Consider the following 25,916-nt stretch of genomic DNA (forward strand, 5'->3'; position numbering starts at 1 on the left):
ATTAATTCCATATAATTAATTCTGTGTTATTTAAAATCTTGGGCAAACATAATTCTTCGTATTATACAAAAGAGTATCATGATCTTAAGGCATTGCATTTATAGAGAATTTCTTATTGTTGAATCAGAGTTAATGTTTATGACTGAATGAAATTTGTTTTATACTTTGATGTTACTTCTTGCAACACGAGATAATTAGCACAACAAACAAAACAAAAAAAAGTTAGGCATTAAAAGGTTAAAGCCTTTGTTACAAAAATTGTGATGAAGGCCTGATAGGAATTAAAATTACCCTAAGGCAAAATACGGTTTTCAATGCCCAGTAATTGTCTTTTTTTTTAAGCGAGTTTTTTCTTTAAAAAAATAATTATTCCAATCAGCTTTTTTGATACAACGAAAATTCTGTTAGAGCTTTTACCACCAACACACTCATATGAAAGTAAGCATGTTCATATTTTAAACATGTTAAAATGACCAATGAATTTTTTTTACACTACTGTGTTAGTGACGAAATACTTGGTTCAAGTACGATCTATTATGCGCTTGTCGAGCAAATGTCGACCATATTTTTTGCCTTTTCAATTCATAATTCTATTTTCTGGAATTCTAGAAAGATTTCATTTAACAAAAATAATTCTATTAAATGAGCAAAGCGATGCAACTAAATGCAGAGCTGAGTCGATTAATTTATTTATAATTTATAACTGGTCTTAAACAGTCGGCCCAATTCTTAGTTTACGACTGTCAATGTTTAATCCGAAAGCCTTGTAACTTTGAACCCATCCTAGAAGACAAGGGAGTTCCTGAAACAAGCGTTAGGTTAAACAAGCCTTCGTGGAGGACTTTTTGATAGAACTAACAAACATTTGCGTTATATAAAGAGGAAAACCTCGGAAACTGTCTACCACTGAGGAAATTTTACGTCAGCACTGTGATCAGTGCGAACTGAGAGCAGAATTCGAACCAACCAGCTATCGCTCAGATTCGAACCTAGTTCACCTCATTGTGTGGCAAACGCGCTATCACCTGCGAGTCCTTCGACCTCAGAGTCGGTTTATTTTATTTTATAATCGGAGTTAAGCAGCTGAATCAATTATAAATTTTCGACTATCAATGTCCAACTTCATAGCCTTATAATTTTGAACAAAACCCAGACGACAAGGGAACTTCTGAATCAAGCATTGGCCTTCGTTCAGGACTTTTTTGATGGAACTTAACCCCATTTGCGTAACATGGCGAGCAAAACTGCGAAAACCTCCCGTCTACCATTGAGGATATTTTAGGTCAGCCCAATGGTCATTGCGAGCTGGGAGTGTATCAACCTGTCCCCAATGGGAATCGAACTTATGTCAACTCATTGTAAGGCAACAGGGCTAAAGAGAATAGAAGGGCTGGTTCACTCCTTTGAAGTAGCTCTCGCCGCGCCAATCCTCCGATTTCCTCTAGTGACGTCACTTTGGCGCAAAGCTCGCACTTTTACTTCAAGAACGGAGCGTTCGGACTTACTAGCTGTAACTAATATTGGAGCATTTCTTTTTGCGAGATATTCTAAGACATTTGTTATTTTCTATAATGACTTTCCTCCGTTTTTGCAGAGAATTTACACGAATTTAAAACTATTATCGAAATGCCAGCTTGCGCGATTGCAACTTGAAAAATATTTTGATAGAAAAACAAAAGGAAAAAATATAATTTTCCGCGTGTTTCCTAAAGTAAATGAACTACTATGTAAAGAATGGATTCCGAAATGACACAGTTAACATAAAACAGCAATACGTTTATTCTGTCGTTAAGAACTTTTATATAAAATCATTATCTAAATAGAAACCGCCTCTTTACTTCAAAAAGAAAGGCAGGTGAAAAAAATTAAAAAAATGGATAAAGTCAAAGAAAATTAAAATGTAAATAAAAAGTAGAAATAAAATANAATGTAGAAGCCGATATGAGAGTAGCATTTTTGCGACCAAATATAAATGAAATAATCAAAAAACATCAAGCTCAAATTTCTTATTAAAAGTATTATTCATTTGTAATTAATCCCTTAATAAACGCTGCTTTTGTAGTACATATTATATTATTTCATTTTACATTTTAAATTATTATCATAAACTATTTTACACAGTGTATTGTAAGTAAGTGCACAACTTTTAGACTTATCTTTTTCGTTGTGTGCCGCCAAATTTTGAAATCGTTAAATGTGTGCCGCGACAAAAAAAAGGTTGAGAATCACTGTATGCTCTTGCCGAGCTAATGTCGACATTAATTTACTTATAATTTATAACTAGTCTTAAACAGTCTGCCCAATTCTGAGTATACGACTATCAATGTTTAATCCTAAAGCCTTGTAATTTTGAACCCAACCTAGAAGACAAGGGAGCTCCTGAAACAAGCATTGGGTCAAACTATCCTTAGTGGTGAAATTTTTGACCGAACTAACAAACATTTGCTTTATATGGAGAGGAAAATCTCTGAAACTGTCTACCACTGAGGATATTTTACTTCAGCTCTGTGATCAGTGCGAGCTGAGAGTAGAATTCGTATCAACCTGGAATCGCTCAGATTCGAACCTAGTTCACCTCATTGGGAGGCAAACGCGCTATCACCTGAGTCCTCGTCTCTCAGAGTCGGTTTATTTTATTTTATATAAAAACCGGAGTTAAGCCGCTGACTCAGTTATTTTGAACAAAATCCAGAAGACAAGGGAACTTTTGAATCAAGCATTAGAACAAACTAGCCTTCATTTAGGACTTTTTTGATGGGACTTACACCCATTTGCGTAACACGGAGAGGAAAACCACGAAAACCTCCCATGGTCAGCTCATTGGCAAGGGGATTCTAACTCATGATCCGTCTACCACTGAGGATATTTTACATCAGCTTTGTGGTTATTGCGAGCCGGGAGCATATCAACCCGCCTCTCCCCCTAGGAATCGATAGTAGGCCAACTCATTGTGAGGCGAAAGCTCTATACCCTTTACAACCATGGCTCTGAGTTAATTAATTGACATTTCAGTGAATTTAAATAAATTGGTTTAAGTTTTTTATACGTTAGAAGAGTTAGATTTTTATTAAAAAAATATTTTTCCGCGTTTCAAATGGTAAATTTTCAGAATTCTAGAAGGACTTCATTTTACAAAAATAACAGCAAACAGAGCTACGTTACTAAATGAAGAGCTGAGTAAATCAAGAGGCACTTTAGTTCATTTTAATAAAAAAGATTTAACGTTTCTACGTTAACAATAGAAAATAAAGATTCGTTTCTTGCTTGTAATGTAAGTTCCCAGTTGGCGAAATATACATAACTCGCAAATTCATTTAAACTGATAGCGTTCGCATTCTTGACATTTTTTTATTTCTATTACAAGTTTTCAAGGGTACTCGTCTTCTGATCGTTGCCAAATGCACTTAAAAAATTCTTCCATTCCGAAAAGACTGTAATTATTACCATTATCCATTGAGATCAAATTTATTAACTTGGCACAAGTAAATCAGCGTTGTATTCTTAAATAAAACTGAAATAAAATTTTTCTTTGAGAAACTCAATTCTTATAAAGTCATTCAGAATTCTTTTCCTGCTGGACTGTTAAAACAAGAAGTCACCAGTATTACAAACAAAAAAAAAAAAAAAAAAAAATTTGTTATTGATACTATTCTAAATCTAAATTTTAGATTTTAACAATGATTGAAAACATTTATACATTTATTTCCATTTTACTTCCGATTTTTAATTATGATAAAACATTATTTTCTTTAAGGCCGTTTCCTGCTTCTGCTGCTAGAAATATAATATTAAATGTAAATGAATATCCAACAGTAAATAAGTAAGTGCGCGAGAATAAATTAAAAAGCAATTTTTTTATGTCCCACTTAAAAAAAACAAACAAAAAAACAAAATGAAGCATTGATTTTAAATGAAAACACCTGTTGAAACAGCGTGCAAAATTTAATGAAATATGTTTTCTCATCGATCTAATTATACATTCAAACAGGAAATCGTTCATCATTACATCCCCCCTCCCTCCCTCCAAGTATTGCATCCTGAAGAAGTTTGGATTCAGTTTACCGTTATTCCAAAGTGACGGAAATTGTGATTTATAAGTTACCTTTAACAAGGACTGCAGTGCATGGTGCCCAGAAGAAATTCATAAAAATGTAAATGTTTTCTTACAACTGTGTTTTCGCCAATTTTTTTTTCTTTTTTTTTTTTTTTAAAAGCTGTTCTTTGTATAAATGTTTACATTTTTCAGAGAAACGTGGACAATTCGACCCCCTGCTCACAAAAATATTTACTTTTTTTTTTATAACCATAATAAAGTTTTAAGTTGTCATTATTTGATAGCTTATAATGTTTGTCCCTTGTTATTATCATTTTTTTTTATTTAGTGTTTTAGTGTATAAACTATTCTTTTCATTAATGATTTTTCAAGAGTGTACAAATTGGGTCAATCCATCCTACTTAAGAGGGAATTTGACCCTCTATGACAAAGGTTTGACCAACAGTAATAAGGAGAGTTATTTGAACATGGTCAGCATTAATTAAATTTCGATAGAAACGTTAAAGGCAATAATTAAGTCTAAAATTAAATATTAATTATTTATTCTTGATGAAGAATTACAATTCTAAAAAATAAAAATTTAATTTGATTCAGTTAACTAAAACTTGGGCATTCCATTATTCGTATTGTTGTTTGTCTCTTGGTAGTTTTTTTTTCTTTCTCTTTTTAACTGAGTAAAAGAGTAGTTCAAATCTTTCCAATGGTTCACCAACTCGTTCTTCAGAAAATAGAACTTAAAATATCCAAAAAGGAACAAACCATTAAGAATGCTTCTGAAATATATCGCCAAAGAGAAAAAAAGTTCAACAGGTAGTATTTAACCAGAATGGTAGAGCTTCGTGCTCCATTGCCGCAGGTTCGGGGTTCTATTCGCGAGCCTGGCACGGCTGATTCACAGTTTCATTCCTTTAATGAGTCCACAAAACGAATATCAAGCATACTTGAGCAGGGCCCGCGCTAAGAGCTTCAAATTATTAGCCAGTATATCAGCCAAATATCAAAAGTATAAGCCAATTTTCGAAATTTTAAGCAAAAGGCAAAACTTCACAATTTTTAATGATGGATTTTTTCCCATAGAAAACTTCAAATCAAAATACAAATTTACTATAAATCGAATTATTTTATAAAATGCTAATTCAAATCAAGAATCAATTTGCTGTTGAGGAGGAGTAATTGAGCAATGAACGGGAAAGAAATAGGAATAGGTTGGGGTTAATTTTTGATTACTTCTTAGACTAGAAGGCAGCATATAGTATAAGGATAAACAGAAGCAACATTCTGTTGCTGTGGCGTTATTGATATGTTATTGTCACGAAAAAGTATATTTTCTGCAAAAATAGTTGAATGATACTATGCATCTCGCAACCACTTATTAATTTGTTTTATTGACACAAACTATGAGAAAGAATTTCGTCACGCGATATCGCACGATCAAGTAACTAACATATTACAGTGAATTCGCGATAACTCGAATCTGATAGGACTGACGAAAAACTTCGACATATCGGAAGTTCGACTTACCGTTAGTTTCGGTTTTGGACTTTCAAAATATTGTCGGATTATTTAATTAATGCTTAGTTACAAATCTTCTAAATGCTTATAATATTTAAGATCATTTTTCTGACAAGCCATTTACGATAAGACTGTTTGAAGCACTTTATGATACCCTGGTCCATCGGCTGCAACTTTGCTGTTGTGTTTGGCGGGAGAAACTGCAAGTTTACTGCTTTCAAATTAGGTAGATCACTATGCGCTGTGCATTTATCCATAAAGAGTATCACTTTTCTTTTTTTAGCGAAGAATTTCCGATCCAATTTTCTTACATAGTCTTCAAATAAAACTGATGTCATCCAAAACTTTTTGTTAGACTTGTAATCCAAAGGATACGTTTTTACATTCTTGAAACATCGGGGATTTCGGTATTTTCCGATAACAAGTAAGGGCAATTTCTCTGTCCCAGACGCATTTCCTCCAACTAGGACAGTCAAACGTTCCTTGCTCATTTTACCCCCTGAGCAGTTTTCATCCTTAAACATCATAGTCTTATTTGGAAGACATTTAAAAAATAAACCCATTTCATCAATATTGAAAACATCATTTTAACTGTATCCTTGAAGTAAATTTGGTAACGTTTCATTTAACCACTGTTCACATACTTCAAGAGGGACAGCTTTAGCTTTTCCATAAAGAGTGCGAAAGACATTGTGTGTGTGTTGCAAAGGAAGGGACAAGATATCAGCTCCTAGGTTTTTCTTTTTGCTTCAAAAGATCAACAACAAAAAATCGAGTTAAAGGGAGTAAAATTCGAGTAATCGAGAATAATTAACATGAAATTGAAGATAAAAGGGTCGGGACCTCATAAAAAAATCGAGTTATAGTAATATTCCAGTTATCGTACTTCGAGTTATAGCGAATTGACTGTAATATGTATTTTACGGTTGTTTGTCTCATGCTTACGTGTTCTCTCTTGTTGCTTATGCTTACAATATGTGGACTTAGTATAATTCTAATTTGTAATATGAGGTATCTAATGGAAATTACTGTAATGGAATAAAAAAATAGGATTTGTTCAAAAAAATTCCTTTTGACCTTTTTTTCCTGGGTTGAGAGGAATACATATTTCTCTTTTTGAAAGAAAAAAATCTTTTACTAAAACATATTGTTCTCGCCGAGTTTAGGATTTTATCATATTTGGCGCGGTGGCGAATGCTTAGCGCGATCCCTGCTTGATGACTACTGGTCGGCTGACCACTCGGTCGGGTGGCATAACTGATTTTAGTTTCTTGATATAAAATTAATCTCAAATTTTTTTTAAAAAGGTAAGAAAGAAAATAACGAAAAACTGAAAAGCCCCAAATTATTTCGATATGCTTTCATATCATCTAAATGTATTGCACGTTAAAAATAATTTAATCCATTTTTTCAGACGGTAATTGAATAATACATAAATATGCATGAAATATTACTAATATTTTAGATTATAAGTTTTTTATTATAAATTTACTCTTATTTATGAATGAGCTACTGCACAGAGTAAAAAAATTGTTTACCTCACTGTATGTATGATAACAACATTTGTAGTTAAAAAACATTTCGTATTAAAAACCTAAATATACGATATTCAAACCATTGATATGGTAATTTTTCCATTCATATGGTAACAGTATCCTGGAAATTCTGGTTTAAAAAATTATAGCTCTCATTACCATACAAAAATACAAAACTGAAGAGTATATTCAAAAGAATAAATGGTTTCTATGCCACGACAAGGTATATTTTTTATTATAGTCCCAATTTTCTAGGCTTCATAACCATAAATGATCGTTTTGGCTGAGCCTTTTCTTTAAAAATAACGCTCACTAACAAGTGTGAACACATTTACCTAAGAAAGATAACTAATTATTTTGGAAGAAAAAAATCATTTTTCTTTTTTTGTATCAATTATTATTTTAAATTGTATGTCTGATAGTTGAATTTCCAAATCTGGAGCGACACCTGATTTATTTCTGAACTTGTTTTTTTTGTGGTGTACATAACTGAAAATAAACAGAAAATGTTTTTTTTTAATGAAAAAACATGGACTAATTAAAGCATTGAGAATGTTTTCAGAGAGATATGTTCTTGAACTTGTTTTTCTTTCAACATTTTGATAGTAATGTGCATATTGATAATAATTTCATATTGGTAGTTTTATCAAACTGATAGTAATTTATTTAACTATTAAATGTTTAGGTAAAAATTTTTTTAAATTTTTTCTCCTTTTTGTTAGAGAAAGAGCTGCTAGAATCAGAAACGTTAATTTCTTCCGCTATGGAAAAACCGCTGTTTAAAAAATGGAGAAAAAAAAGCCTCGCCCTGAACGAAATAGATTTCTTCCCACCCAAATGGAAAAAAGGAAAGAAACTTTTTAAAGAAATCAACAATTAAAACAATTTTTAAAAAAATTAATAATGGCAATTGACTTTTAATACAGATATTATTTTCTAAACTATTTAACTCATCGTTTTTAAATAAGTGGAAAATGTAAGGCAAAAATTGCAACGAAAAATAGATTAATTGAATTTCGTAAGACATTAAAAGAACTTTTATTTCCAATACATTAGATTTGTATAATAAAATCCCTAATTTTAAAATTGTGTAAAAAAATTGCAAAACATCATAATCAAATTTTATTGCCACTAACAAATTAACAAATCGCGTGCTAAACATATAAACTACTACAAATAACATAATGAATTCAAATTTACAAATAGATGTCGATTTTTATGATCAAACTAGGAGGCTCCGCCCCCTGCTCGCTAACGCTCGCCAACCCCCGAGAATAGCTGCGCAATCCTATGTGGTTCACGCCGTGAACCATGGCTCGCTGCGCTCGCTCGCCAATGAACACAATGTTCTAGCACAAAGACATAATATATTATCATCAAAGACATAGTATTTTATCATCAAAGACATAGTATTGTACTTATGTAGAAGAATTCTACCAATGTTCTTATTGGCTTTTAAAAAAGTATATTAGCTATTTAGATTGTACATGGTGAAAAAATCAAAACATTAGCTAAATAAGAAACATATTAGCAAAATAAATTATCAAATATTGCTTCACTAATATTCTGCATTTTAAAGCGTGAAAATTCAATGCATAAATAAACGCGAAATATAAAAAAATTCAATGCATTCAATACAAACACTTAAACGTTTTTTAGACGTTTAGGTAGCTCCCAGTAGAAAAATATCAATTCAACAGCGGCCTTTTAAAGCATTCTCACTTCAATTAATTAATTAATTCCTAATTGAGTTTAAATTAAATATTGTCATGTTTTTAGTGCATGAATCTGAATTGAACAACCTGATAATGCTCACTCTGGTTATTGTTATCTGGTTGCTCACTACGTGCTCTTGCGCGCCGAATCCAATCAATTAAAAATGAAAACTGTTGCCAGCGCGAGAAAAGAAATATCATCGGTTTTATTGATACATACATACATACATACGTACGTATTAGCGTTTTATATAATATAGATACTCTTAAGTATTAGTACTTAAACCAAATTTTAAATAATATGATATACGAATTTCAAAATTTTGTCTAAAACTAAACATATAACTGAAAATAATAATTTCTTTATTAGAATAAAGAAAATGGGAATAAATGTGAATTTTCGGGTACTATCTTTCATATAATTTGTTAAAATTCAAACTTATTGCTAAACATTTGCATTGGTCATTTTTTGCTTCCTCCATTTCGTCCAGTTTTTTTCCCGCTTTTTTCCTATTTCTTCATATTATTATTTTCTTCTGGTCAAACTGCCATCCCTGGCAAAAATTTACGTCCGACTTTAAGTATAAAAATAACTCCTCCGTGTTTATTTATGAGAGCTATAAGATGTATTTTTTTATTTTAAAGTGTTCTAAATTTATTACCTTCCAGAAGTTCAGAAAATGAATTTTTGTTTTCGCCTTTATATCGATATTGCTTATTCTACATTTTAAGCAAGCTTTGCATATAAACGATTGATATAGAATAAAGAAGAAAAAAATAAAACAATTTATCCATTAGGGAGAAAGACGAAGTTTAGATAAATAGTGAAATAAAAAAGAAAAAAAAGAAATCTGGAATCTAAATATCGAATATACTTTTTCTTTTGTCGTAGAATTCGCGAAGAATTTTAAATTTTCACGCTGCACCGAACTCCTCATCAATTCCTGAAAAACTCTTCTTTAATGAGGTCTCCGTTTTCTCAATGACAAGACGAGTTTTTGTTGTTGTTGGGATCGTTGTCATGACAACCGCACATGCGCATTCATCGATTTTTGAGGATTTCAGCATTCCGTAAAACAAAATGAAAGATCAATTATATTCGGGAAGAAAAAGAAGAAGAAGCTATTACTCCTGGGAATTATTATTTTTTTATCCCCTCCCTTTGGAGAAATATAATGAAAAAAAAATAATAAAAAATAAAACCCCTTTAAATGCACATTGCCAGCCTTTAGAGCGGGAGGAAAATATTTTCCGTTAACGACCTTTTTCCTTGCTTTAAAATGTTGCATTTTCTATTGCCTTTCTTTACCCTATGATATTCTCTCTCAATTTTGGAAAAGCAGAAAAATAAAGGAGGTTTAATGGGGAGTTTCCAAACATTAAAGCCATTTTCTGGAATTTAGAACAAGTTTTTAAAATATGAAAAAGATGACCAACAGTAAAATAAAAAATACGCAAAAATGAATAATTTCTTTTTTCTCACTCTATGTGATAGAATATGTGTTCAGTGCACAAAATTAAAAAATAAATAAATAAATAAAACCCTGTATAACGTTTGATCAAAAGATTGGATTGTCAAGTATTAATATGCAATCATAATGGTTTCGAGGTTCCAATCTAAAATATGTTAATTGCTTAGTGCAGATGATAATTTAAGTTTTGAAATCAGACACAAAAACGAATTTTTTCTGATAAAAACATGTCTCTGATCTTCAAAATAGGAGCGTCTATCGTAATCAAGAAAATAGTCTATGCAACAGAGCGATAAAAAAATTTTTTGGACTCCTTGGACCTTTTCAGTAGTTAACGACATGAGTTTTTTTTAAACATCGTCTTCATAGCACGAGGGAATGCATCATGCCCTGATTTGCCTCTCTAAGTTATCGCGGTTTTTCTAGTTTTACTTTTTACTTTTATTTTTCCATTTTCGTTGATAATTTTAAGTTTTCTTTTTTAAATCTGTTTAGTTTTCCTCATTGACATCTTGCGAGTCTTGATAATCGGTGTCTATATTTGAGTGCTCGAAACATGTCCCCCCCCACCTTATATATTTTAAGAAGCAAATGAAGCTTTTCTGTTATCAAGAATATTCCTCTGCTTCAGTTTTTTTGTGATAAGATTTTCATTTAGTACGAAGGCACTCTTTTTTGTAGAAAAAATTATCCTTTTTGTAGAAAAATTTCTAAATAAAATATGAAATTCAAAAGCGTGTTGAAACATATAGTAAATTAGCAGGAGCTGGAGATTTAGATTATTAACTGGAGTGAAGTTAAAGCATCGAAATTTTTCTTGGCTCCAAGTCACTGCGTTTAACAATTGTTAATTAGTATTTCGAGTTTCATGTGTATTAATTAATGTTCTTGCTTCTTACTTTTTATTTTAATTTTGATCTGAAAATATTTTATTTATTTATTTTATTAATATTTTTATTTATTTGTTTATTTTTTGAACTTTGATGCATAAGAAATTTAAACAAAACTTTATAGACTTTTATAATAATTCTAATTCAACAAAGATGACTTTTAGCTCGGAGCTGTTCAAATATAACACACAAATCAAAAAAAGGACGGAATTTGTAATTTGCTGATTTTTGCTAATAAAAAAGGGGGATAGTGAAGAAGTAATGCTTACGTATGAGTAATGCTTACGTAAGATTCTAAAATCCTCTAATTTTCAAAAATTTTTAATTCTAAAAGAAAAAAACGGTAAAAAAATTTCAAATTAGAAATAAAAGTTTAGTTTGGGGGAAGAAATTTCTTAAAGAGTTTCAAATTTGAAATATAAGGAAAATTAAAAGCTTTTTTTTAATGCTAAATTACATCTTTTGCTTATATTAAATCCTAAAATTCTTAAAGATAGATTACTACACTAAGAGTTAAAATACACAAGGAGGCAAGCATCAGAAGGGGTTTATAGTTTGCTTATTTTAGTTGATTGAAAAGAGGGGGAGTCCGAAATTGACAAAAATTTTCTTGCGTAATATTTGAAAGGCTCCCGGTAGTAACATCTTTTTAGAAAAATAACCTTTTACCAAACTATACATCATGTCAAAATGAACATAAATTTTTTTTATGAATATATATTGCTATCTACCTTTCATGAATTATGTTCTTTTAAATAAAATTCATCGTTCTATTTACAGGTGTCGGCGAATGAATATTTTTTTAGATGCCTAGGAGAAGTAAAGTCTGTGAATCTGCTTCGATTTTCATATGGAGGGCCGATTACTATTTTTTTCTAAGCCTTCGGTGAAAGTGAAAGTTGCTGAATAACACCTGTTATGCCGCCGAAAACCGTTAACAATTCTTGGGGATGGAGAAGAAAAGAAGAGGACGAAGAAAAAAAAAATCTTCGCTGTGAAGAGAAAGTTCCTGCTCAACCCCCCTGCCCTTACCTGAATTTAAGACGATGATGTAAGAAAAGAAGTATACCTTCCATTTCAAAGAAAAATTTGAGTGTTTTGTAAAATGCGCAAAAAAAAGAAAAAATGGTGCACCTTAATATCCTTTAAACTGAAGATCGAATTTTAACAGGCTTAATCGTCAGAGGGACTAACTTTAAATATGCTAATTATTTTGTTAAGGAGATATTTTAACGTTTTGTAAGGACATTATTGCTAGTACTAGTTATGTTAAATATTTTTGAGGCTGACTTATAAAAGGAAATTCATTTAGTTTATAACGTAAAATTATTTAAATTTTTAAGAATTCCCCCCTTTTTTTTTTTTTTTTTTTTTTCTTTNTTTTTTTTTTTTTTTTGGTGGAAAGGTGGGTTGGTGTTTTTCAAAATTTTACTTACTGTAAGGAATTGGTCATAAACTTAAACTTCTGTGCTTTTTTTAAAATTTTCTTACTATCATTTTCTGAATTTATTAGGAAAAAGGAAGCACCAACCACTGGTGGGAAAATAGCCTCCCATTGACATTTAAGTAGGTTGGAAGTATACTTCCCATTGCCTTCTAAAATATTAAGTCACGATTTCAGACTCATAAGTTTAATTTTTCTAAACAAACATATTTTTTTCGATTGATTCGGAGTTATGAACCAGTAAACATTAAAATTTAAAAATACAATGGCTTTAAAATTACATTAATCAAGAACTATGCGATCCAATTTGTCATTTAAAATCACATAGTTTAAAGTGTTTTTAAAGTGTGTATAAATTACAATTCGAAATATTCCCGATTAATATTAAATAATTAAAAATAATAAGCATTTAATTATCATAATTTTATAAGATACGTATACGTATTTATACGTATTTGAGTCTGATTTCAAACTTAAAATGTACAATCTGTCTAAATGAAATAATATCTTTACGATCAATCCATAAACATTAGATTTCAATACACTATAAAAATAAACCATTAGATAAAAAATTATTAAAGTACTGTGCTTAAAAAATAATTGCGATCCTCATCCATAGACTTAAGCTTACACAAAGCATTTATAAGTTTTTCTGAATGCTTAAAATATGCAATTTGTTCGCCTGCTGATAACGAAGCACTGTTTTATAATTTTGTTCCAAAAAAATTGTTCTGGCCATTTGGTGTAACCGCCTTGAGTTGTCCGTCATCAGTTTTTTCCATTTTTTTTCTTTCTAGATAAATAAATTAGAAATGGTTTCTGCTGTCGAATGTAAACTAAATCAGTTCCAAATTGAAGAGATGAGTACATAAAGACTTTAAGCGAAGATTTCAGTAAATTTGGGTAGATTAGCTTCAAAGTTTATACGTTGAAAATAGGAAAAATAGACTAAGACCAGCCTCATTTATTGTCTGAAGTTGACAATTGGCGAAATCGGCAGACCTCTAATATTTAATAAAAAAATTTGTTCTCACGTTTGGGCTCTTTTATTCGCTGCTAAAAGTGAGGCTTTTAAATGTTACACGTTAGATCCGTGATGGCTCAGGGGATAGAGGGTTCGCTTTCAACTGAGGTGAACCGAATTCGAATCTCAGCGATGGCTGGTTTATAAGAATTCCGCACCCGGCTCCCACCTACCACAGTGCTGTCGTAAAATATTCTCAGCTGCAGATGGATCATGGTATTGAATCCTCTGTCCGTTAGGGAAACAGTGGGAAGTTTTCGTGGTTTTCCTCTCCATGTAATGTAAACGCAGATAAGCTCAGTCAAAAAGGATTGAGCGGGTTAGCTTCTGGATTGAGTTCAAAATTGAACTCAATGGTTCACTGATGGTTCACCTCATGGCTCAGGGGATAGACTATTGTCCTTCCAATGAGGTGAACCAGGTTTGAATTCCAGTGATGGCTGGTCGATACGAATTCCGCATCCTGCTTGCATCGACCACAGTGCTGACCTAAAATATCCTCAGTGGTAGAATGATCATGGGTTAGAGTCCCCTTATTGTAAGGCTAACCGTGAGAGGGTTTCGTGGTTTTTCTACTCAATGTAATGCAACTGTGGGTTAGCTCAATCAAAAAGCTCTCCACTGAGGCAAACTTCTCCCAATGCTTGAACCAGGAGTTCCCTTGTCTTCCGAACTGGGTTCAAAATTACAAGGCTGCAGAGTACATTTATAGTCGTAAATCAAAATTGGGTCGGCTGTTCAACGACGGTTATGAAATAAAATGTTATACGTTGAGTTTGGTCCTGAATGGACTTCAAATGCTCTTTCACTCTTAATAGATTTAAAAATTGTTGCTTGGGATCTTCATCCACTAGGGTGTATGGAACAAAATTACAACAAAACAAAAATATTAATGCGACTAAAATCAGTGTTGCTACACGATAAAAAGGAAATTTTTTCTTGAAAAATCGCAATTTCTTAAAAATATCACTAAGAACGTTAATGCCAATTCGCTTTTCGATTAATATCGTCGAACTTGGAACGAACCTCGTTTGCTTTGATAGATTGATTTTACTTAGATACATTTATCATATTTCTCGACCGTCTCATATTTGCAAACGTGCTTATGGTATGTTAAACATTTTAGCGTTACAAATATTTCGAAATTTTACATTAAATTTCTAAATTTCAATCTTTATGGTAAAAAGAAATAAAGATGAACCAATAACGTTTATAAAAATTCAATTTCTATATATAAAAATTTTTTTCAGGTAAAAAACACTGTTGAAATCATCAAAAGCATTTAATAATCCAATGCAATTCTGATTTCTTATAAAACAGTTCCCTTTCTTCTTTTGTTATTTTGAATTCAACGTTAAATAAATGAAAATTAAATCTCAATTTCTCATGTTTTAACACAATGTTCAATATGAAATTTCATGATAGAAATTGTATTTTAGATTGAAAATCTTGTTTACTTTTAAGCTATTTCTTTTTAAGAGCATTTTGTTTTTATGTTTTTAAGCTAAAAGAATTCTCGGGAATTATTTTTTAATTGAATGAACTGTCAATATCTGGGCTCTAACGAGGGTAACGATTGAGGGTAACAAATTGTATGATAACATAACAAACCTTATTCAAGTTGCAGCAAATTTGCATCACATTATGGTTCAAAGCTTTGAAATCAGAGTTCAATTTTCTCCTTTACGAACGAAGTTTAGAACTAGATCTAATCATTTGAAACATATAAAAATTTGCTTTTATTTAAATTTGTTAAGAATGTGTAAAATGAGTTTACACAATGAATCTTTCCCTATATAATATCTGCAAATTTTAGACTGAAAGGAGGTGGCATCAAACTTAACTGTTCCAAAATTGGAACTTCTCTTCCTCTCATTATCTTGAAATAATAATGTTTTAAAATACAATGATGAAATGCTTTTCTGTGATTCGACATTTTAGAGTAGTTATGGTCATATGCACCATACCCCGTGGTCAATAATATATATTTCAGTAGTACATATTTTTCTACATAAATTCAATGTGTATTTTCGAAATTCTTGTAAAAAATCGAGTAAAAAAAAAGATGCGCAAAAAAAGTAAAAAAACAAAGAGGATATCGAAATCTAAAGAATCACAACAGAGAAAGACGGTGCTAAATTAATAGAAAACACAGAAACTTTTAAAAAATGAATCAAAGAAACGTCTGTAAGTTTAAACAAGCAAGCAAACCGGTTTTGATATCTTTTATCCCATTTTTCCCCACTAGTGATTTGTTAGAATTCGATAATGTTTTTGTTTCTTCATTGCTTAAATATAATTTGCATGGGTTTAAATATTAACATTAATAGGATATTAATGTGTTTCTATTTTTTATATAAGTATGCATTTGTTTTACTTCCTTTTTATATTAACATTTTGAAATTATATTTTAAGGATTGTTATTATAGATTATCCTGTATACGCATATCTTTTAGTATCTTCCAAACAGGATCATTTGAATCTAAGTATTTCGGTGCTGTAAGTGCTTAAATATTAAAATATACACTTGTATACGAGGTTAAAGCCCATGACTATCATAAAAAGGGTGTGTTTTTGATAAATTTTTTTTAAAAATTATTTAACACTTTAAGCTTCTTTTAAGGTAATGCTTGGCCGGCATATTCATCATCGATGATTTATAAAAACGCATTGGACTTAGAATTCGAAATTTTTCAAACTAACGTTGTATGTTATTTTATAAGGCGATGCTTGATTAACTTCTAAGAGCATGAAGAAATGTTTTTTTTTTGTGTAAATGTGCTTAAGGTAATGCTTGGCCGGCATATTCATCATCGATGATTTCTAAAAACGCATTGGACTTAGAATTCGAAAGTTTTCAAACTAACGTTGTATGTTATTTTATAAGGCGATGCTTGATTAACTTCTAAGAGCATGAAGAACTGTTTTTTTTTGTGTAAATGTGTTTAAGGTAATGCTTGGCCGGCATATTCATCATCGATGATTTATAAAAACGCATTGAACTTAGAATTCGAAATTTTTCAAACTAACGTCGTATGTTATTTTATAAGGCGATGCTTGATTAACTCCTAAGAGCATGAAGAAATGTTTTTCTTTGTGTGTAAATGTGTTTAAGGTAATACTTGGCCGGCATATTCATCATCGATGATTTATAAAAACGCATTGAACTTAGAATTCGAAATTTTTCAAACTAACGTTGTATGTTATTTTATAAGGCGATGCTTGATTAACTCCTAAGAGCATGGAGAAATGTTTTTTTTGTGTAAATGTGTTTAAGGTAATGCTTGGCCGGCATATTCATCATCGATGATTTATAAAAACGCATTGGACTTAGAATTCGAAATTTTTCAAACTAACATTGTATGTTATTTTATAAGGCGATGCTTGATTAACTCCTAAGAGCATGAAGAAATGTTTTTTTTGTGTGTGTAAATGTGCTTAAGGTAATGCTTGGCCGGCATATTCATCATCGATGATTTATAAAAACGCATTGGACTTAGAATTCGAAATTGTTCAAACTAACGTTGTATGTTATTTTATAAGGCGATGCTTGATTAACTCCTAAGAGCATGAAGAAATGCTTTTTTTGTATATAAAAAAGTAGTATATTCTAGACCTAGGCAGACTCATACTGTCCCTGACCAAATTATTAAACGAACTATAAGATTCTATGTAAAATCTTAATCATCATGTGATACTATACAGCTGTATTGTTTTTACGCGGATGAAACCGGTTTGCACTATTCTACGTTCATTTATCAATTGGTTAACATTGTAATGCAATACGTTAAAAATAAATACAAACAGGAAGTATATAAAAAATCGCATAAATAAAACTCATAACATGTATGTTTAACTATAAAAGTATTGCCTACAAAATCGTGCAAAACATGTAATTATTAAAAAAGTACAGTGCGTCTAATAATTTGGACTAATTATTATCATATACTAATATAATACCTGATAAAATAAATATTCTATATTTACACAATATATCGTATAACGTATCCAATCGTCAAAGGTATATTGTATATCGTCGAATTTAACCCATTGATGCACAAACGTAAGGAAGTCCAAACCGGTTTCAGTCACATAAAAACAATAAAGCTGTATAGTATCAACTGATAATTAGGATTTTATAGGGAATCTTATAGTGCGTTTAATAATTTAGCCAGGAACAGTAGATACATCGAGAAATATATTTACTCTAAGAATTTGAATTGCTTAAATTTATGATGTAGAACGATTTTAAAGGTAATATTTGACCAAGTCATTAATTTCGAGGAAATGTAACAATTTTTCAGCAATAATTTCTCATTCCATGGAAAATTTTGAAATTCATAATTCTTTAAGTTAATGGTGAAGGCCATTCCTTAAAATAATGCTTGAACATAGCATAGATGCATAAGGAAATGTATTCTCTTAAAGTAAAAAAGAAGTTGTATATTAAAAAAGTAGTATATATTATAAAATATGTAAATACCAACTCATTAGAATATAAATACTCGTAATTGTTTTTAAGGACATTTTAGATCATTTCATAATGGATTAAAAAATTTATTCTATTCAGAATTCAAAATCAAGTCAATAATGTTGACCATTCACTGACCCAAAGACACGAAAAAGCAGTCTATTTTATAATGTCTCCTAGATGTATTAGAATATGTATTCAAAAATCTGTACGATTATACACAGGACAAACCAAACGAGCTCTGAAGCATCGGCTCAACGAACATCAAGAACGAAAAATTCTACCTTTCATCCATCACAAAACAAACTGAAGAATATAAGTTCGATTTTTCTTCACCTCATATCATCCATAAATGTATTTCATGAGTTGATCTTGATTTTCGGGAGAGTTACTACATCATCAAAAACAATAACTCTATTGTTAATGACCTTATTGGTGTATATTTGTCTAGCATTTGGAAATCATTACTTTTCGACTCCTTTAACTGTATATTTATCTCATTCCTTTGACTTAACCTCTGTCTGATTTTAATCATCTCTTTTTTTACGATTCCTGTATTTTATCCTACTGATGAAGGTGTATTATTGTAACAAAAAACGCGTATAGGTTTTTAATAAAATGTTAACCATTTGTGATTATTTTAAACCTTGCTTTTGTTGAAATTCAACTGGATATAATTGAAACAAGTTCATTAAACAGCGAATTATTTGACATATAATTCGCCAATAGAACAGAAAATTATAACCAATAGAAATTTATATCAAATAGAAAAAATAGAATAATTATAATCTAATAGAAAATTAATAGCCAATAGAAAATCATGATCTAATAGAAATTTAGTTACCTACTTGTCTATTTTGAACTTTAAATAATAATTAAGATGACAATTATTTCTCTACATTAAACCTTCATTATCAATACCATCAGATTTTGAAAAAAAAAATTTTAAGAAAACATTCATAAATTATGTTGTATAAAACATATTTTTGAATTATTCATTCTTTAAAAATATCAACTGATTTAAATCATTAATTTCTTTTTAAAAAAGTTAAGTGATTTAAATATTGATTAATCATGATTTATGATTAATTACAATTTAATAAAATATTATTCAAGATAGCGGTTAATTATGATTTTTAAATCATGATTAAAATGATGCCAACACTGAGCAACAGTCTTCAAATTTTCTTCGGCATTTAAATTGTGATAAATCATGATTTACGATTAATCACAGTTTAATTGAATATTATTCCTGATTGTGATTACTTATGATTTTTTAAATCATAATTTAATTCATGCCTGCACTGAGCATCAGTCTTAAAATTTTCTTTGGCATTTAAATTGTGATTAATGATGATTTACGATTAATCACTATTTAATAAATATTATTCATAAATACGATTACTTATGATCTTTTAAATCATGATTTAAATCATGCCAACCTTGATCAACAGTCTTCAAATTTTCTTCCCCAAGAATTCAAATTTTCTTCAAATAAACTGTACTCTCAACAACAAAAAAACACAGAGAGAGAAAAAAATCTCATCGTAGAGCTTCCCACAGTAAAGGGTTGTTCACCCTTTTTTAAAAATCGAACTATAAAAATTAAAAAAAAAGGGGGGGAAGCAAGGCTCAACATCCATGTTGAATAATATGACGCCATCCTTCTTTCTCTCTCTCCTCTTCTTTAACATCCGCATCCTGGAGAATAATCAACAATAGAGCCCGGGTTTTTAGAGGGTTCAAAGGCTTGGGGGTTGAGGGGTGAACGACTGATTGAGGTCGTCCTTTCCACGAACCCTGTCGGTTGAAAAAAATGACGCTTCCTCTTCAAATCTTTGGTTAAAGTTTGGAGTTTATAGGTTTTAAAAAATGAAATAGACTAAGATGATGTACTTCAGAAGGGAAAGGAAATAAAGATTAAGATTATTTTGGCGTTTGATATTAGGGTGTTTTGATTGATGTTTATTGATTGGAGTGAGTTAGAAAAATGAAGATAGAAAATAATACAAAATATATTAAATGTTGATGGAGAAAAATTAATTTTAAAAAACCCCTCATTTAATGAAGTTTTTTTAAAATTTCTTTTTATTCAGGTCCTTCTTAATGATTATAATAATTGAAGAAATGAGTAATAAATTTTAGGAATTATTTAATAATTAATTAATTTAATAATTAATATAATTTATGAATATTTTCTTAAATTTTTATTGCTTTTTGAATTAATATTATGACTCTGAACTCGAAATCACAAACTTTTAAAAAATAACTCCAACTTTAAATTGGAGTATTAATTATAAGATTTTTTTGTTTATTATTAAGCATTTAATAAGCAGTTTGGTCATTATAGTATTATTAATAATACTCGAATTTTACTCTATAACTTTATATTGCAAAAAGTAATAATAATAATTGATAAGTGGAGGGATTAACAGCAAATTTTTTTTCGCTCCATAACTATTCCATTATTTTTCTCCTCTTTAAATTGTTTAAAAAAGTTTAAAAATTTTGAAATTCAAAAATTTTTTTTGTTGCCAAAAAAAATTATTATTTTGCGATATCGAAACGTCCAAAAATGCTTTTCCTTTTTTTAAAACTCAAATAGTTCATTAATTCAAATAAAAAAAAGTACTATAACTAACTGAAAAGAGACAGAAAGAAGTGTCTCAAACTTGACCACTAAAAGATGCAGTTTTAAAACCGTAATAATTGCGTAATACTTTTTAAGCTTAATAAGGTTTTAATGAAATGCTAAGATGTAAAACAATTTCTAAAGTAAATAATTGAAAAATTTTGATTAATAAGGTTTTTATTGATCAAAAATTGATAAAAAAATCTGCATTATCTATGTCCTTTCTTCTCATTTCTTTAGTTAAGATATTTTACTCATTTTAATTAATAAAAGCATTGTATTTACTAAAATGTATGCATTCAGCAAACATTTTAGCAAATACAGTATAAGGAATATTTTTCTACAATATTTAACAAAATGCAGAAAATATTTTCGAAGAATTTCGTGTAGATTTTTTTTCAGATTTACTATTCCAAAAAAATTTTAAAAATGACATAACAAAGAACTTAAAGTAATTCAAATGAGTGCAAGTCAATATCTCTATAAATTTTTAATATATGTTTATGTGACATGGTTCAAAATTAATTTTGGACATATATTTAGCTGACACGAAAAATAATTTTCCAGCCTTAAAAAAGTCAAAAAGAAAAAAAAAAACTCATTTTTTAGGTATATTAATTCCTTAACACTAGATTGCCTAAGGATGTCATATTGACTGCTTTTAATTTCAATTCGAAAAACAATGTTACATAACTGTAAATAATATAAAAAATGCTAAAAATTAATTTTAAACATATTTATTGACGCATTCACAATCTAGTCATTTTGACTGCTTTTCGGCAATATAGGTACTATATACTAATTTTCCGTCTTTCTAGCGTTAAAAGCAATTATGTTTAAATTAAAAGTAATTATAATAACTAAGGCCCGGATTTTGATGACATTTGCATTTTTGGACATTTTTTGTCCTTTAGAGCATTTTTTAAGATTTATAGGGCATTTTCTTTAATTTTTGGGGCGTATTTTGCATTTTAAAGCATTTTTTAAATTTTGTATTAATTTTTTGTAATTTTTATTATTACACTGGCTTCCAAACAATGAAGAAAATCTCTAGGATGTTAACAGGTGAAGCAAAATCTTTTCAAATTGAAGAAGAATTGTCATTAAGTGAGACCGTCTTTTTCAAGTACGCACCTATAACATCAGTAGACGTTGAAAGAAGCTTCTGCAGGAATGAAAATTTACTTTCAGACAAGAGACGCTCGTTTACATTTCAAATTATCAAAAAACATTTAATAATCCAATGTAATTCTGATATTTAGTAATATTATGAGATGGAAGTTGTTATATCCATTAAAGTTTCTATACAAAATAAAAATATTTTGGTGTCAATATATTTTCCTTTTTTTGTTATTTTAGGATATAAAACATATTTTTCAAACTTTAATGAACGTAGAACAAGTATTGCATTGCTTTATATTTTTTAAATGACTCATAATAATTTTAAAGAGCAAAACATTTTTTTAATTCAATATTTTTACTTTATTTAAGGCATTTTTTGCGCAATTTTTGGCTTTTTAAGGGCATTTTTTGCACTTTTTAAGGGCATTAGTTGAGATTTTTTAGGTCATAAAAATCCGGGCTCTAATAATAACTATAACTCCAGATTGTTAAATGCTTGATATTTATTTAGATTTACTTATTATGATTTGTATTAAAAAATTAAAAGAATAATGCAATTGTAATATCGTAATTAAATATCGTATAATTAATTATCGTAAAGCAAATTTAATTCTTTTAAGAACTGATTCCTTCTAATCTTCGCTGCTACACTTCTAATATTGTTTGTATATATGATTGTTATAATCAGGGATAGGACGTTAATGCTAATGCATTTTTTACACTTTTTGTCATCTTTTCTTTTACAGGACATTTATTTTATTATTGTTTTAGATTTTTTTTCCGTTTTAGTCCTTTTTTAAAATCAAGTTTGATTGATCTGTTTGATTTTATTTTCAGAACATTTTGCTAGAGAGTTAATATTCTTCTTCACTGTAAATTTTTGCATTGAACTTTGTTATTTTAAACAAGTTCCAATAACAAGTCTTGATATTTATCTGAGTTTTTCACGATATAAGAATTTTACTTTTGGACAAAAGACGCTCTTTCGATTTTAAGAAAGTAAACAAATATTTGCTGATTTAATACAACTCTGATATCTGATTAACAAGTTCTTAATTATTTTTACAATTTATTTTATTCATAAAATACATATTTTTTTTAATAATTCTTTATCTTCTTATTAAATTTATGAAATACAAGTTACTATTTCTAATTTTTTATTAAAACAGAGCGAATGTAAAATGTGTCGTTGAAAATTTAAACGGCAATACTTTTCATTTTAAGGTCATTTTTCATGTCTTATAGAGACCTTTTTTTCAAAAAAAATTTTTTTATTGGCATTTTTTAAAAATTTATAAATCATTAACATCTATCCTATCCCTAATAATTTTCCTGTTAATTTGGTATTCAATAATTAAAAGTAATTTTTTCAGATAAATTATTTTTTGATATAATTAATAATTTTATACATAACATTAAGCTATGACTTTTTTAAAAAAAAATTTTTTTTACTTCTTTCATAACTATAAAAAGTTACTGTTAATTGCTGTTGTGTACCATAATCAACTGCCTGACAACAACCAAACTAATTTTATACCTCAATTAAAAAACTACTTTTCTACTAATTTCTTTTCTTTTTCTTCTTTTTTCTTTTATTATTTTCCAATCATCAAAAATATATCATTTAATAATTTTTTTTTTTCGGCAGAAGTATTGCAAGTATTCTACACCAGAGGGCGCTGGAAAATACAAGTTTTATAGTGGGAAAAGCGTTCTGTTCTTCATCAAGAGCGGAGGACAGCAATAGTGAAAGAATGAAAAGAACTTGGATTTAGAAGTTGGCGATATTTTCCCCCAAATTGTTGTTTCACATCAAAACACCAAACAAAATAGAAGACAATTAAAAACTGGCATTTAAATATCTAAAAAAAACCACGCCTCTTTATTTAAATATACTTGTATTTCATTGGACGTCTAAGTATTGATTTCTTTCACATTATGTTCAGAATTGAAATACTGCGCACATATGCATCACGCACGAATGCATTTTATCTTGCCTATTCTTCGAATATCTTCCTTTTTTATTTCTTTTTCATATTAAATAGTAGAATAAAGAAAAATGCAAAATATTTTATTGAATAAAGCATTTGATGTTTCGTACGTGATTCCTTATTTTCTTTACTGATTTTCGCCTCTCTAGGATATTATGATTTTTATTTCGATTTCTAGTTATATCATTTATAATATCACGTTTTCAAGTTATTGTTTTCCGCTGTTAAGAAAAGAATTTTTTGTTTTTGTTTCAGCCTCATTACTATGCTTTGTAAAACTTTCATTTTTAGTATTATGGTAATAATGAAACATATATCTGCTTGTTTTAATTACTAGGGGGTGGTTCAAATATTGTGTCAATAGTTTTTTTTTTTGAACTTCTGCGTACCCCATAATTAGAAAGAAAAAAAAGGAAAAAAGAAAGAAATTGTGACTCTCTTCATATACTAACGTAAAAAAATCGAAGAACTCTTATTTTTTTAGTTAACTTTCTTGAATTTTAGGGGCCTTTAAATATAGCGAAAACACTTAAAGGGGGTAGGATTTTGAGATTTTCTTTCTTTTTTTCGGTCGATAATGAGAGGTATGAAAACTGCTTACGTAAAATTCTAAAATCACATCAATTTTAATATAATCAATTTTAAAAATAAATAAATAAAAATAAAACTACAGAAAAGGTATCTAAAGCGTGAAATAATTTCAAATTTGAAATAAAAGTGAAATTTGAGAAAAAAAATTTTGCTAAAAGGTATTTAATTTTTTTAAAATTAAGAAGTAAATTTGCTTGACACTAAGTTACATCTTTTATTTGAATTTAATTCTAAAATTCTTAAAACTAGATTACTACAGTAAAAAAATGAAAACTTAAAACAAGAGGATTGGATCGAAATAGGGAGATAAACACGTTCAATATTTAAAAGCTATTCCAACTAGATCTTCCAGCCTTACTCCCTGGGTGATGTAAGGGGGCAACTTTGAAAGTTCAAATAGGGTTCCTTATTTTTTGCAGATTCGGATTCTTCAGAAAAAAAGCAACCCTACTTGATTTACATGTTTGCATTTCGCATCAGATATGGCGCTGTAACCGAGAAAATTAAAATAGGGTAGAAGCTGCTTAAAATGGTGGTATGTCGAGACCCAGCAGATTGAAAAAATTCCGATAAATGGCGGAAGATGGAAATTCAATCTGAAATAATATGCACCTTCGATCTGAAAAATTAGAATGAATTTACACATTTTGCAAAACTATAAAAGAACCCCAAATACAGCCAAAGAAATAAGTAAGGGATTCACGTTGACACGAATACATTTTTAACCAACACGTTAATCTTACAAGATGGCGTTTGAAATACATTCTTATTCTACGACTTTTCATTGCTCTAATAATTTTTTTTTAAATTATAAAATCAACGTTGAATAGCCGAATTATATTGGATTTGAGAATATCAATGTTTGACTCCAAAGCCATGCAATTTTGAACTTAACTGAAACGATTGGAACACTTCTGGAACAATTATTGGGATAAAATTACCTTCACTGCGATTTTTTTTCAATGAAACTAAACCTCATTTGCGTTCGATGGTGCCATGAAACCCTCCCAAGGTCAGCCCAACAGCAAAGAGATTCAAACAAAATGTCCGATAGTCACAGAGGATATTTTACGTTTGGTCTGTGTTTGGCGTGAGCGAAAAGAAGAGTACGAATCTGGTTCAAATCACTGGGGAGTGAGTTCCTTATTAGCAAATAAACCAGGCTCCTGATTTTAATTAGTTCACTTAACCTTTTTAGATCTTATTTTATTTCATTTTTACGATAAGCGGAGTTGAAGATTGATGGACGTAAAATCTGAACTATATCGGATTTTGGATTGATAATTAAGATTTTATATAGAACCTTCTAGTGCTTCTAATAATTTGGCCAGGGACTGTCTTGCTTATGATGTATAGATATTTACTTTTAAATTCTATTGGTTTAGAAGCGTCTTGTACTGGAAAATAATTTTTTTTAGATTATTGTGATTATAACACATGAATCAATTGAATGTCTCGCCAAT

General features: G+C 29.6%; 1 long non-coding RNA gene across 1 annotated transcript in view; it reads left to right on the plus strand.

The window, feature by feature from the left end:
* The window catches only part of LOC107451853 (uncharacterized), a 28,662-nt gene extending 4,691 nt beyond the window's left edge, over positions 1 to 23,971 (plus strand). The window contains exons 2-3 of the long non-coding RNA XR_001585117.4: positions 11,959 to 12,229; positions 23,520 to 23,971. This is a non-coding gene — a long non-coding RNA (uncharacterized lncRNA). The remainder of the gene's footprint in view (positions 1 to 11,958; positions 12,230 to 23,519) is intronic.
* The last annotated feature ends 1,945 nt before the right edge of the window (positions 23,972 to 25,916 follow it).

Source organism: Parasteatoda tepidariorum, chromosome 4 (assembly GCF_043381705.1).
Source record: "Parasteatoda tepidariorum isolate YZ-2023 chromosome 4, CAS_Ptep_4.0, whole genome shotgun sequence".
NCBI classification, from domain to species: Eukaryota; Metazoa; Arthropoda; class Arachnida; order Araneae; family Theridiidae; genus Parasteatoda; species Parasteatoda tepidariorum.